The sequence below is a fragment of the Miscanthus floridulus genome, chromosome 1 (genome assembly GCF_019320115.1).
Source record: "Miscanthus floridulus cultivar M001 chromosome 1, ASM1932011v1, whole genome shotgun sequence".
Lineage (NCBI taxonomy): Eukaryota > Viridiplantae > Streptophyta > Magnoliopsida > Poales > Poaceae > Miscanthus > Miscanthus floridulus.
In genome coordinates, this window is record NC_089580.1 from 74,263,806 (window position 1) to 74,278,976 (window position 15,171).

General features: G+C 45.5%; 1 pseudogene; it reads right to left on the reverse strand.

Moving 5' to 3' along the window:
• Nucleotides 1–7,218: 7,218 nt before the first annotated feature.
• Nucleotides 7,219–8,295, reverse strand: LOC136487177 (BTB/POZ and MATH domain-containing protein 1-like; annotated as a pseudogene).
• Between the last annotated feature and the right edge of the window lie 6,876 nt (nt 8,296–15,171).

Genomic DNA, 15,171 nt, shown 5'->3' on the forward strand with positions numbered 1-15,171 from the left:
TTTCAGGCATGGCACCACCATCTTCTAGTAAAAAATGCAGGTCCTTTCACCATATCTGCAACACTTTGTCTTGGTCATTTTGTCATCCAAATAGAATGGAACTAATCCAATATTCCTCGGCTTAACAGCGTGAAAAAATAGTCCTGCCCAAAGAAATGCAATTCGATGTACACCCCACATGCATGCTTTTCCCAAAGAAGCTCATGTTTACCACCAGATTGATTATAATACCACATAGTGCACAATGAGAACATTAAACGAGAGAATAAGGTTACACGAATCAGATGATTGGTGATCCAGGATAAAAGCACAATAAAATTGGATCCTTGTTTATGTACTGAGTGAGGAGGATAAACCACATTGACTAAAAGCAGTAGGAGGCAAATAAGTCAGAAAGATAATTCGTAAGGGAGAAAAATCCTACCACCATTTCTTCAAAAAGAAAAAAAAATCTTAACACCACAGTTTGATTTTGAAGTGGATGCAGTTAGTCGTAAGTCATCTGTGCATCTGTCCACCAAAAGTGAAGAAGCACAGCCACACTGGAAACACACTACACTGGTATCCAGCCAAGTATTCCCAACTGGAGAACGTATAACTTGTACTGAACGTGAGAGGCATGAGGCACTTGATAAATCTTTTGATCCATAACGAGCTAACAACAGAACAACAAAACTGTTAACTGCCGATGAGATTTTCCATAGTACAGAAAACATTTTGTTCTAGTTTATGTTGTCATAGAAAATAAGCAAAGAAATTCGCTACACCAAGTTGACCATAGTAGTAAAAGAAATTTTGGTTGAGAAACCAAAAGGATATGCAGATGCTGCGTATGGTTGCATGTGCCAATTACAATTCGTTGAGCAAAGTTTTATTCCAAAATACAACAGACATTTATTTCTGATTGTACCATCCAAAATGGATCATTATCTGGCAAGTACATTAATTGCTAGTAGATATAAAAGTTTCAACAAGCTTAAATATTTAGGTATACATTCCATCAAAATTATGAAAATTTGGAACAGATCGTACTGTATGTTTAAATGCTATCATAATTCAACTAAATGTCAGATCTGCTGGTGCATAAACTTTTCAGTCTTTCCTAACAATAAAAGGCATGCTGGTATACAAAAATCGATACGAGAAATACTAAGAAAGCAGCAATTTTGGCAGGATATTAGCTACAACAGAGATGGTGCAAAAATGTACAAGTATATGCCTCAAGAAGTCCAGGCCTCCTTGGTACAAAGTAGACCTTAGCATATGTCAGACCCTGTGCGTATACACACACACCCCTCAGAAACCATTTTGTAAGTTTCATAACAGAGAACTGTACGTAGACCCCTATATATGTGCACATGCCTTCGCCAAGTAAGCAGGCTACTCCACGTTAAAACAAACAAAAAAAAAAAACAGCTGGCCAATCCAGCATTCCGGCCAAAACAAATCACAGTTAACTACCACTACGTGAAAAACGGTTTGTAGCAACAGGACAATTTTTTGTAGGGGCGGTTGGTGATGGAGCCGCCCCTACAGTGGCGTGCTCGGGAGCCCAGAGACCAGCCGCCCCTACAAATGAGTCTGATTTGTAGGGGCGGCTCACTCACCAGCCGCCCCCGGTGTTACTATTTGTAGGGGCGGCTCAATCACCAGCCGCCCCTATAAATCCTTCGATCTATAAAATAACACCCAAACCCTAACCGATGCCTCGATCTCCCAGACACCCCTCAGCCACTCCTCTCAGCAGCCGCCTCCCGTGCCCTCCCCTCTCGTCTTCCTCATCTCCCCCACGGGACAGATCCAGCGAAGGATCCGGCGCTCCTCGTTCGTGCGCCCCTCATGGTTGTAGATCGGGCCATCTCCTATCGCCGCCGGCTTGCGGAGGCTGCGAGTCGCCATGGCCGGCCTCGGTCGTCTCCGACCAAGTCCCGTTCCTGGGGCCGGCCTCCACTCCGTTCCTCGTCAAGTCCAAGCCGGCCTATACCCTCCTGCTGACTGCCCCTGCCTAGCGCATCCTCTCCCCCATCGGCGGTCTTCTCCCAAGTCGTCTAAACCCTAATCCCCAAATCCCCGACGTAGACCCTGCGCATCTACGTTCACCCTCGCGCATGGAGCGGATGCAGTGACTCGGCATCCTCGACCTCGCGCACGCCCTCAGCCAGTTTGCCGCCGCCTCGGGCAGTGGGCGGTGGCGCTGGAAGCCCGTGGAGCCAGGGTCCGTTGACGTGGCCAGGGTGAAGCCCGCGCCGCCGCCGCCCCCGTGGAGGTCGCTCAGGTACGGACCGAATCGTCTTCTTTGCGGTGGTGGATGCGTGTCCTGATTATTACTTTCTTGGGATGCCTGCGGGTTCTTGCCTCCGGAACGCTGGGGTCGCGAGTCTGTGTTATGTGCAAACATCTGTTCTTTTTATTCAGCGCGTCCTGTGTCTTCATGAATCTGGTATAGCGATGATTGACAGTCGTTTATTTTTCGTCATCTGAACGGATCTACCTGCAGTTCCTGTTTGTGGAATGTTTTACTATTCTTTCCACCCCTTTACACCTTAGCTCAACACGTTTCAGTATAAGTATCGCTGTCTATTTCATCTCATGCTTGTATTGTAGTTTCAGTGTGTATGGATCTGAATGGATTTGGCAGTCCTTTCTTTTTTCCCATAACGATACTGTCATGTCAATAACATGTGCGCAATCTTGTCCTAATCACTACGGGAAACCGGCGATTTGCCGAGTGCCGGAGTCTTTGCCGAGTGTATTTTATCGGGCACTCGGCAAAGACCGTGTTTGCCGAGTGCCAAATAAAATACACTCGGCAAACAAAAACACACGGCAAAATATGTCTTTGCCGAGTGTTTTTTTTCTGGCACTCGGCAAAGATGTATTTTGCCGAGTGCTATTTTTTGGCACACGACAAAATACGTCTTTGCCGAGTGTTTTTTTCTGGCAATCGACAAAGATGTATTTTACCGAGTGCCTTTGTTTTGGCACTCGGTAAACATGTTTTTTGCCGTGTGCATTTTTTTTGGCCCTCGGCAAATCAGTTTTTCGAAGCAATTTTTGAGGCCCTAAATGAATTCAAATGAAAAACTTTTCAACTACAAAGTTGTATAACTTCTCAAGATTTACAAAGTTTATTTTGGTCATTTCTTCATTTAACAAAGCGACAATAACGTTGTTCATAAAATCTACATCTCTCATATTAGTTTCATGAAAGTAGGAGACAGATATATAAGATTTGTGAACAATGTTACTACCACTATGTCGGATGAACAAATGACAAAAATAAACTTTGTAGATCTTGATAAGTTATGAAATTTTGTAGCTGGCAACATTTTGATTTGAAATCATCTTGTCATGCAAAAACGACGTTTGAATTTGAAAATTTTAAAATTTGAATTTTTCAAACGACCTAGGATGGAAAAACTTCCTAAATGAAAATTGTAGATCTCCAAAAGTTATGAAACTATGTAGTTGACAACTTTTGATTTGAAATTATCTTATCATACAAAACTACATTTGAATCTCTCAAATTTAAAATTCAAAATTTTCAAACGACCTCGGATGGAAAAACTTACTAAATGAAAATTATAGATCTCAAAAAGTTATGAAACTTTGTAGTTGACCACTTTTTGATTTGAATTCATTTAGGGCCTCAAACAAGCAATTTCCTTTAAGTTTGCCAAGTGCCTTTTTTCTGGCACTCGGCAAAGCCATATTTTGCCGTGCCTATGTTTTGGCACTCGACAAAGTGGCCCGTGTGCATTTTTTTTTGCCCTCGGCAAATCAGTTTTTCGAATCAATTTTTGAGGCCCTAAGTGAATTCAAATGAAAAACTTTTCAACTACAAAGTTGTATAACTTCTTAAGATGTACAAAGTTTATTTTGGTCATTTCTTCATTTGACAAAGCGACAATAACGTTGTTCATAAAATATATATATCTCATATTAGTTTCATGAAAGTAGAAGAGTCTATATATGATTTGTGAACAATGTTACTACCACTATATCGGATGAACAAATGACCAAAATAAACTTTGTAGATCTTGAGAAGTTATGAAATTTTGTAGTTGGCAACATTTTGATTTGAAATCGTTTTGTCATGCAAAAACGACGTTTGAATTTGAAAATTTTAAAATTTGAATTTTTTAAAAGACCTCGGATGGGAAAACTTCCTAAATAAAAATTGTAGATCTCCAAAAGTTATGAAACATTGTAGTTGGCAACTTTTTGATTTGAAAACATCTTGTCATGCAAAACTGCGTTTGAATTTCCAAATTTTAAAATTCAAATTTTGTAAACGACCTCGAATGGAAAAACTTCCTAAACTAAAAGTGTAGATCTCGAAAAGTTATGAAACTTTGTAGTTCACAACTTTTTTATTTGAATTCGTTTAGGGCCTCAAACATACAATTTACACTCGGTTTAGTATAATATATTAGGAACTAAAACGGAATCCAGACACAAGTGATAGTGTGGTGTAGTGGTATAGGAGGTTTGTGCGCAGTGGGAGGTCTCGGGTTCGAATCCCGTCGGCCGCGTAGCCGTGAAATTAACGCGAAAAAAGCCGGAGATGGATGGGCGCTGACCGGTGGAGGCCTCCGCCAATTAAAACAAATTTTCCATTTTTTTGGGTAAAAATTCCTATTTTTTCGGGTTTTTTTCGGTTCCAACTTTGCCGAGTGTCGGGCACTCGGCAAAGGCTTTGCCGAGTGTCGATTTTTGGCACTCGGCAAAGAAATTTTTGCCGATAAAATCTTTGCCGAGTGCGGCACTCGGCAAAGCCTTTGCCGAGTGCTTGGCTGGCTTTGCCGAGTGCCCCTAGCACTTGGCAAAGAGGGCGTCTGCAGTTGTGAATGGCGTTAACTCCTAACGCCTTTCCACGAGGCAGTACAAAATTGTCAGTTATGTTTTCTGCTCCAAATTTGTTTGCCACATGTTAAATAAATAAAATAGGTTTAATAAACACTGGATGTAGATGTCCTGCAATCGTATCTCATTGGATCTTAGCAGTAATCTTCTTAAAACCTTTTTTTTTGTTTTTTAAGGTTGAAGGACGTGGAACCAGTAAGCTATTGTGAAACTGAGCCAAAGAAAGAGAAACACTCTGAAGATGGCAAAATAGCAGTAATAGAGATAGGAGCCAAGGAAGAAATATATACTGAAGAGCACGACAAGCTCTTGGGTAGATGCAGCACTCCTTGGGCTCTCTTTGTCGATGGCTATGGCAAGGATGGAAAGCGCATCTATGATCAAGTGAGGGGCCAAACCTGTCATCAGTGCCGGTAAGTCTCTACTGGAATAACTATTTGGGAATTCTCTATGTTTGAATCAGTTGCCTTTGCCATATGTTGGGTAAAATTGACTTTGCCATATTGATGATGACTGTCAATAAAAGATTTCAGAAAAAAAAGAGAAGACTGGCAATGGATATAGAGCAAATGTTGCAGAATTCGACCTTGTTATGCAGGTTTGGATTCTTTTTTAGTCTTTATTATGTTGTATTAACGACAGAAGCATGACCTTTCATCAAATGGGACTATTCTTCTTCTAATTGACATGAACTTCAGACAACCAAAGCTCAAACACATGATTCAGCATCCTGCCTCAAAGAACAATCATGCTTGCCCTTATTAGGAGGACACAGGTGTGTTTTTTCCCTTTAGAGGTAGTTTCAAGTTGCATAATCATGTATACACTTTTTTTACGAAAAAAGTGTATACATGATTATGCATAATCATGTATACACTAATACTGTAAAGTTCAAAATTGTCTCTCAGAAACTACTATATGTACCTCAGTACCTGCAGAGCAGCAAAGGTAGTAGAGCAGGGCTTGCTAGCAAGGTAATCTATTACATGGACTCACTTCAATATCAGGGTATTTTGATTTACTTCTTTTTAAAATTTTGAACTGTATCTATGTATTGGCTTCCTTGTTTGATTCCTATTCTATAGCTTTCACAGTGAATATAACTTTGCTATTTTGGAATATGACTTTGCTTTTAGGTAATATGGGCTCTACCGACAGAACATGGGAAGAAAGTAGTGTGACAATGGCAATAAACCTACTAAGGAAAGATTCATTAACTTTCAAGTTTCTATTCATAGTATTTGTCCACTATGGGTAAATGTATAGGTTCTTCAAGAATTTTGATTGCTAGAATACTGTGGTTGCTCCTATATAAAGTACAAACCACTAACTGATCATCTTTTGTGTGGCAGGACTATTACTTCTACAATGATGACAGTGGAGTAAAACAATTGTTTGGGAACCCGCAACTGTGAAGACTTGAGCTAAGATTCTTTAGGTGACAAGTATATCATTAGAATTCTTCAACTTACCTACCATTCCTCTTCCTCCTGCCTGTAAACTGAAAGCATGCAAGTTGCTACCTGTTGACCTCACCCCTCTCCTCTTGTACCAATGTTTAAATTCTTACGTCGTTTAATGTTCTGGTAGAATTTGAATTGTAAATTTATTTTTTTTTGGGCGGAAAAATGATTTGTAGGGGCGGTTGATACTGTAGCCGCCCCTACAAATCGATTTGTAGGGGTGGCTGGTGTTCCCAGACCGCCCCTACAAATCGATTTGTAGGGGCGGCTACAGTACCAACCGCCCCTACAAATCGATTTCTAGGGGCGGCTAGTAACATCAGCCGCCCCTACAAATCGATTTGTAGGGGCGGTCTAGAAACCGCCTCTACAAATCAGCGATTTGTAGCCACCCTTTCATAGGGGGCGGCTGACAAAACCGTCCCTACAGAGGGTTACCAACCGCCCCTAAAAATGCTTTTCGACGTAGTGTACTTTCTCTATTTCAAATTATAAGACGTTTTGACTTTTCTAGATACATTGCTTTTACTATATATCTAGACATAGTATATATCTAAGTGCATACCGAAAGCTATGTATCTGGAAAAGCCAAAACTTCTTATAATTTAGGACCTAGGGAGTATTACATAAAATGCATGTGAGAAAGCATTTGGACTTAATAGTTCTGCATGAAGGATATGATGTGCAAATGAAAGGAGTACGGTATGATACAGCATCCCAAATGGAGTACGGTATGATACAGCTGAATCCCCTTGAGGATAAGGACCGCACACACATAAAATGTTCTAGTATCTAACAGCCAAATTGCCATATAAAGCTTATGCCACCATTGCAACTGCCATGAATGAAATCATGTCCACGCAGTGGATATACATTGGCTCCATATAAGTCAACAAGAAATACCCTTGGCCTTCGATAGTAGCTCCTTGATAACGCCCGGGCAGTTTTTTTGTTAGGTACTCAAAACCGTCAGTTTCCATGACTGCATCCAGACATATAGGTGCGCTGAGGAAGTCAAAGCATGCCTCCTTAAGGCCTCGGCAGTTGTGCTGTTCCGCTAATGCCAAGATTGTTTCTGCAGAGGCAGTATTAATGTGCTTGCATAGTTTATCTTCACACATCAGCTTCAACCTATCCATCTGCAGCAACAAGCAAATGCTGAGCCATTGCAGATTCGTCTTCCTTCCCCATATCAGGTAATTCGTCAGTGTACATAAAAGTAAGAAGAGCCCCAAACACAGCTGCCTCCATGTCATCCATGGGTATGACATTAGTGGTGTTGCCCTCTTTCATTGGGCCAAAGAGTGCCTTCTTGAAGACCGGCGACCGTGTTGCAAGAACCGACCTGTGCGCAGAGAATGTCTTCTTGCGGACTCGGAATTTGACATCTGCGCCATCTTTGCTTGACAGGAGGTCTCCAAAATGGCGGTGCATGTCTGACGGCGGCACCACAACGATCGGTATATCCTGGGTGTGGAGTGTGGACATCCTTCATAACAGTCAGGTCCAATCTGACGGTGAAAGAATCGTCCTTGAGATTCTTTGATTCCTCCAGAACTTTCCTCTTGATGAACTTACCATTTCCCCAGCTCCTCTTGTCGGAGTAGTTGACAAGTTGGGTGGTAAAGCTGTAGGATGGCACCGGCTTACCCCCATGGTCGAGTAAGCTGAACTTGGCGATGGCCTTCACGGCCTCCGGGACTACATCGTCTAGATAAAGAAATAACGATATGAAATCAGACGACTCCTCGGCGTTCCCGTTAGGTTGGTAGCACAAATGCCACTTGTGCCCCGCAACCAGGAACGGACGCGACTTGATGCTCTTGCCGTTTGGGACGTCTTTGGTGCGGGAGTAACTGGCGATCTTGAGAACGTGGTAGCCGCTCACTGCGCCGGTGACGATCGAGGGGGCGGAGCGCCAGAGGGCGCCGTCGGCGGCGGCGGGAGACGGGGTCGGCATTGACATTGAGGAACGGATAATATAGGGCGCGGATTGCCCTCGTGTGGATTTGGTGCGGCGACGGCGGCGTCCGAGGGAGGGTTTACAATACCGGTTTCAAAAAAAAATTCGGTCCCCAGCGATAAATACGAAATTTCAGAAATTTCGAAAATATCGATTCAAATTTAAATAAATTTAAATTGAGTTTTAAATAAATTTGGCATCATTTCACTAGAAAAACTCTATAATCCATCATCCATCATAAATTTATATAACATCGACGAAATAACATAATATATCACAGAAGTAGAGCCGCGGTAATACAGTGTGCTGACGGTGGGCGAGCTGCATATACTAGTGCCGTCCAATGTGTGAGTGAGAAAATTAAATAAATTTGAAGAAATTTAGGGCTTTGATAAGACTAGATGATATGGAGGGTCATTTTAGTGTGGTTTGGTGTAATTTTAGAGTGAAAGATGAATTTAACCGAAAATTTTTGACCGATACAAAAAAAAATTCAGACCTCAGCGAAAAAGGCAATATTTCGGAAATTTCGGTGATATTTCGCCGAAATTGTAAACCCTGGTCCGAGGTGGGAAGAAAGAGGGTTTGCAGCTGAGGCGAGTTGTGCGGGTTCGGGGAAAGGAAGGAAAAGGTTTGGAGGGCGGCCGCAATCGTTTTATTGGACGGCCAGCTAATTAGCAAACGTTTTTTAAACCGACTCCTATTCTTTTTTTACTCCTCCATCCTATAAAATATAAGAGATTCGAAGTTCAAAATTTGTACAAAAATGTAAAAGATACAAACTCTAAACTGAAAAGAAAGGAGAAGTCCTAATCCTTTTAAGTTGTTTACGTTGACTCTTATCTAACTCTATATACAAGGAGCCCTATTTTATAATCACAGCAGACCATAACAAGAAAGAGAAGCCGAAACTTGTCTCTCTAATTGATCATTTAGACAAAAAGTGGAAATAATCACACTCTCAGAGTATGAATTAAATATGAAACAATGAATTAAGGAGTAAATTGCACAGTAAGTCTTTAAACTTTTGATCGATTCCTGTCTGCATCCGCGAACTAAAAATGCTACCATTTGATCCTCGATCTATCTATACCGTGCACCTGAGGTCCAAAACAAGCCACACGTGCACCAAGAGACGACGTGGACATGCCAACGTGGATACTGGACGCGGGCCTGTTGCCAACTTTGCAAAAAAAAACCTGCTCCATTACTTTGTCTCACAGGGGGCTCCGATGCCGGCGAGGTCGGCGTCGAACCTGCCGTCCTCGTCGGAGGGGCCGGCCGCCCGCTTGCTCACGCGCCTCGAGGCAGCCGACGCGAGCACCTCGACGATGTCGCTTTCCCCACTCTTTGCTCAAGTGTCCCTGTCGCCCGCCTCCCCCAAGGTCACCATGAAGCACCGCACAGGCCAGGACGCACGCGCGCTCGTACGTCCGCCCCGACGGCAGCATGACTCGGTCTGCCATCGGAGTATGGAGGATGGGGTTGCGCAGGAAGTCCGCCTGCACCTCTTCCTCTCCCTTCTACTTCCTCACTCGGGGGGGGGGGGGGGGGGGGGGGGGGGGGGGGGGGGGGTGTGTGGAGAGAGGGGCAGAGGAACAGTGATGTCCGGTGGCTTGTTGTGCTTAGATGCGATCGGCAGCGGCAGAGAGCCAGAGACACGAGCATGAAGACTTGAAGAGCGCGGAGGACACGATAACGCGCCCGGCCAGGAAGAAGGTGACGACGATGCCACGGCCCACTGTCGACCCAGAGCTCGAGGAGTTCCACGCCCATCCCGGCGGCAGACCCGGAGCTCGCGGACCTGAGGTTGTCCGGCGGCGCGGACCCCAGTGGGGAGGAGTTCATGTCCATCCCGTGGATCCGGTGCCTGCTGTGGGCGATCCAGCTGTGCCAGGAGGAGTTCTGGGTGGCGGCGGCCGAGAGGCGCGCCGCCGCGGCGGGGTCACTCGCCAAGCGGCGGAGAGGCGGGTGGCGGAGTTTGGCTAGCACGCGTCAGGGTGCTCGATGTCTGCAACGCGGCGTGTGGCGACGTCGACCAGGCACGCCGCTGGGAGCACCTCCGCGCTAGTGCTGCCGAGGGGCAGCAGATCCACAAGGGCTAGCTCCGCCGAGTGCCCCTGCCAAGCTAGCACTCGTAAATTTTCAATTTTTTTTGTTTTTTTACCTCAAATTTTTTGTTGGACCCGCCTACATTGTTTACAACTTCATGTTTAAATTTGGTGTTTTTTCTAGTTTTTTTGTTATATTTGGTTGATTAATTTGATTATGTTGAATTTTTATATATAATTCAAATTTGAACTGCAAGTGCATAGAATATTGTAATCTAGTGCTTCGAAAAATGTTATTCATGGTATTTGGTGTATATTGAGTCTCTATCCATGAACTTGCATCAAATTTCGTGCATCTTCTTCACGTAACATGACGAGCCACTTGGCGGAAAAGTGTTTTAAAATTATATAAAGTCCATACGAAGTCCGAAAATTACGAAACTTGTCGAGGTGTCATGTTATCGCATGTGCAGGCTGTGGTAAAAAATTGAGAATGTTTCGAGCAAATTGCAATATCGGATGCATAAAACCCAAACATCTCCACCTGGCTTTTAGGCATCCGACGTCACAACTTGCTCTAAGCTTTCTCAATTTTTTACCACGGCCTCCACATGCGATAACAAGACACCTCGACAAGTTTCGTGATTTTTGGACTTCGTTTGGATTTTATATAATTTAAATACACTTTTTCCGCAAGTACATCGTCATGTTACGACAACAAGATGCTCGTAATGTCATGCGAGTTCCTGGATACGGCCTCAACATACGCCAAACATCATGAATACCATTTTTTGAATGACCAAATTCCATGATTTCATGTACATGCAGTTCAAATTTGAAATAGTCAGAAAAATTCAACGAAACAAAACTAATTAAGGAAATAAAGTAAAAAAAACTAAAAAGTGTCCCAAATTTTGAAATGGAGTTTTAATTACTGTAGCAAGGCCAAAAAAAAAATGGGGCAAAAAAAACAAAAAAATAATTTGCCGAGTGCCAACCTTGGCACTCGGCAAAGAAGCCTTTGCCGAGCGCCAGGTCACAGGGCGCTCGGCAAAGAATTTTTTTTTAAAAAAAAGTAAAAAAACCTTTGCCGAGTGCCGCTGGGCCTGGCACTCGGCAAATCTTTTAACCTAAAGGCCTAGAATGGGCCGGCCCAACCCCACCCCCTCCTCACTCGTCTCCCACCCGCCCCTGCGTCGCCGTGCCGCCGCCGCCGACCCCGCGTCGCCGCGCCGCCGCCGTCGTCCCCCTCCGGCGAGGTCCTGCCAGGCCCGCCCCGACGCCCCCGTCCCGCCCCCCCCGCCCCCCATCCCGCGCCCCCCGCCCCCGTCCCGGCGGCGCTCGCCCCGGCGCCCGGCCGGTGCTCCCGTCCAGCCCCGGCGGCCCCACGCCCGCGCCCGCGCCCGCGCCCATGCCCCGGCGGCCCAGCGCCCGTGCCCTGGCGGACCCGCACCCCCGTCCCGGCGGCCCCGCGCCCATGCCTCGGGTCCTCGGCCGCCGCCCCGAGCTCGCCGGCACCCCGGGCTCCGAGCTCCCCAGGGACAGCGACCCGGCCGGCCCCGAGCTCCCCCGCCGGCCTCGAGCTCCACCGCCCCCGCCGTGCCCTGCGGCCGGCTAGCAGAGGGAGAAGGATAGGAGCAAGAGGAAGAAAGAGAAGGGGGAAGAGGAAGAGGAAGAAAGAGAAGGGGAGGAGGAAGAAGAGGAAGGTGCCGACCCGACCGCCCGTCGATCCTCGCGCCGTTCCGACCGCTCGTTGATCCTCGCGCTGCTGCGGTCATCCCCGCCATCGTCGCCGGCCCTCGCTCTTGCCGTTCTTGCCGCCAAGGTAAGCCCTAACCTTATAGTGTTAGTAGTAGTAGTAGTTAGTAGTGTTAGTAGTAGTTAGTTGTAGTGTTAGTAGTAGTAGTTAGTAGTGTTAGTTGTAGTGTTAGTTGTAGTAGTTAGTAGTGTTAGTTGTAGGGTTAGTGGTAGTAGTAGTTAGTAAATAGTAGTAGTTAGTAAGTAGTAGTGGTTGTTAGTAGTAGTTAGTAGTGTTAGTTGTAGGCTTAGTAGTAGTTAGTAAATAGTAGTAGTTAGTAAGTAGTAGTGGTTAGTAGTAGTAGTTGTTAATAGTTAAGTAGTTCTTAGTATTAGTACTGTTAGTAGTTAAGTAGTTGTTAGTAGTAGTTGTAGGGTTAGTAGTAATTGTTGTACTACTTCAATACTTTCATCTGCATGGAAAGAGAACTAAAGTACATGACTCCTCTTGATATATTGGTGGTTGTTGGCCTTCGTGCCCATGTTTGGTATATATGTGGTTGTTGGCCTTTGTGCCATGTTTTTTGTAGGTTTTGGGAACCTCCCCATGCAGGGGAGGTGCTGCCGAAATTTTGAGTCGACACTAACCATTTTTGCCCTTTTTTTGCAGGAGGACCTGTGGGAGGGACTCGGCGACCCTGATCATCTTCGTCGACGCTGCAGGTCTTCCTACACCGCGTCGACTCACCACTGCACCGACTCTCCACTGCCCCGCTACCCTGACCTCACCAGCACCCTAGGTATAACCCCTCTATCCGTATGTGGTCTTTGGTCGCGTAACCTAGTTAGGTGTCTCCCGTCCGAAAGAGATATGGTTGGAGGTATACAGATCTTTGTATATCTGCGACCGTATCTGTTTCGGATTGTCCATGTTTTTTGGACAGCCCGCGGATACGTAGATGGGTTAGTTTCCATGGTCCGCTCCAGTCCAAGATGGTGTTTCGGCATCACCCCCTATTGTTCTCCGGATACACACTCTCTCTTGTAGGACGTGCATCGGGAGAACAGCGGGGAGGTGCTGCTGAAATTCTGTCTTGGATAGGGAGCGGAGCATGGAAACTAACCTCATCTACGCATCCATAGGTGGGATTAGGACCTATCCTCACCTATTAGAGAGTAGGAACACCGCGCAGATGCAATTGATGGTTACATTACTATTTGTTGTATATGTGGAAGGATGGAAGACCGTCAGTGGATGCACACGGGCCAGAGAAGCAGGAGTGACTTTGACATTGAGTGGGTGAATGGGACAAATGCTTTCTTAGAACATGCATGGAGCTCGGGTGTAGCTAAAGGACATTCTAAACTTTGGTGTCCCTGTAGCAAATGTGACAACAACAGAAGGGTAGACAAGGTGACCATGGGTAAACATCTTGTGTACAATGGTTATACGACTGGCTACCACCGGTGGATCCACCATGGTGAAGCAGATCGTATAAGAGCAGAGGTGGTGAGACCACGCCTCGAGGCTTTTGATGATGATGCCGGAGTAGCAGACATGCTAGATGGCACTCACCAAGCTCACTTCGTAGAAGGACGTGAGAAGGAGGAGATGGAGGAAGCCGCTAAGGCCTTCTACGAAATGTTGGACTTGGCACAGAAACCCCTTCATGAGAGTACAACGGTTTCTCAGCTGGATGCCATTGGACGTGTTATGGAGTTGAAGGCCGAGTTAAATCTGAGTCGCGAAGGCTTTGATAAGATGTTGGCCGTGTTTGGCAGCATGCTATCGGAGAAGCACATTCTGCCGAAGAACTTGCACGAGTCACATAAACTACTTTGTATGCTTAAGATGCCATATGACAAGATACATGTTTGTCCGAAGGGGTGCGTCTTATTTAGAAAAGATCACAAGGATGCAAAGTACTGTCCGAAGTGTAAATCCTCAAGGTACCTAGAGGTAGACTCTGGAGATGGCCAGAAGAGGCAGCTTATGATCCCCGCGAAAGTCCTACGGCACCTTCCATTTGTGCCGAGGATCCAATGGCTTTTCATGACCAAGGAATCCGCAAAACAGATGACATGGCATAAAGAAGGTGTACGGTACAAGCCATGGACGGTGGTGCATCCGTCCGATGCCGAAGCATGGACGTACTTTAATGACAAACATCCTGACAAAGCAGCTGAGGCTCGTAATGTACGTGTCGCGCTGGCAACAGATGGGTTCAATCCTCATGGACAGTTGTCTGCCCCATACACATGTTGGGCCATGTTTGTTATCCCCCTAAATCTCCCCCCGGCATCTCCTTTCAACGGCATAACGTCTTCTTGTCATTCATAATTCCTAGACACCCGGGGAGTAATATGACTGTGTACATGGAGCCTATGATTGATGAATTGATCGACGCTTGGGAGAAGGGGGTATGGACATACGACCGAGCTACAAAATCATCCTTCAAGATGCATGTTTGGTACCACTACTCCCTGCATGACTTCCTGGCGTATGGGTTATTCACCGCCTAGTGTGTCCACGGGAAGTTCCCGTGCCCAATATGCAAGGAAGCTGTGAGGTTCATTTGGTTGAAGAAGGGTGGCAAGTATTCATCGTTCGATAGGCATCATCAATTCCTCCCTTCTAACCATCCATTTAGACAAGACATCAAGAACTTTACGAAAGGTGTTGCAGTGATAGACCCTAAACCACGCATGAAGAGTGGTGCTGAGGTGCGTGCTCAGATAGATGCTCTCGTGCCCAATGAAGGAGGTGGTTTTGTGGGATATGGTGAGGAACATATGTGGACTCATAAGTCCGGCTTGACGAGGCTCCCCTATTTTGATGACCTTCTTCTGCCACATAACATTGATGTAATGCACACCGAAAAGAATATCGCCGAGGCACTTTGGGAACTCTCATGAACACTAACAAGTCTAAGGACAACGTAAGGCTAGAGTGAACCTAGCGACGTTGTGTGATAGACCGAAGCAAGAGATGTGGCCTCCTAGTGGCCGAAACAAACAATGAAAAAGACCTAAGGTCGATTTCGTCTTGGAACCCGATCAAAGGAGGGAAGTACTAAAATGGATCAAGACA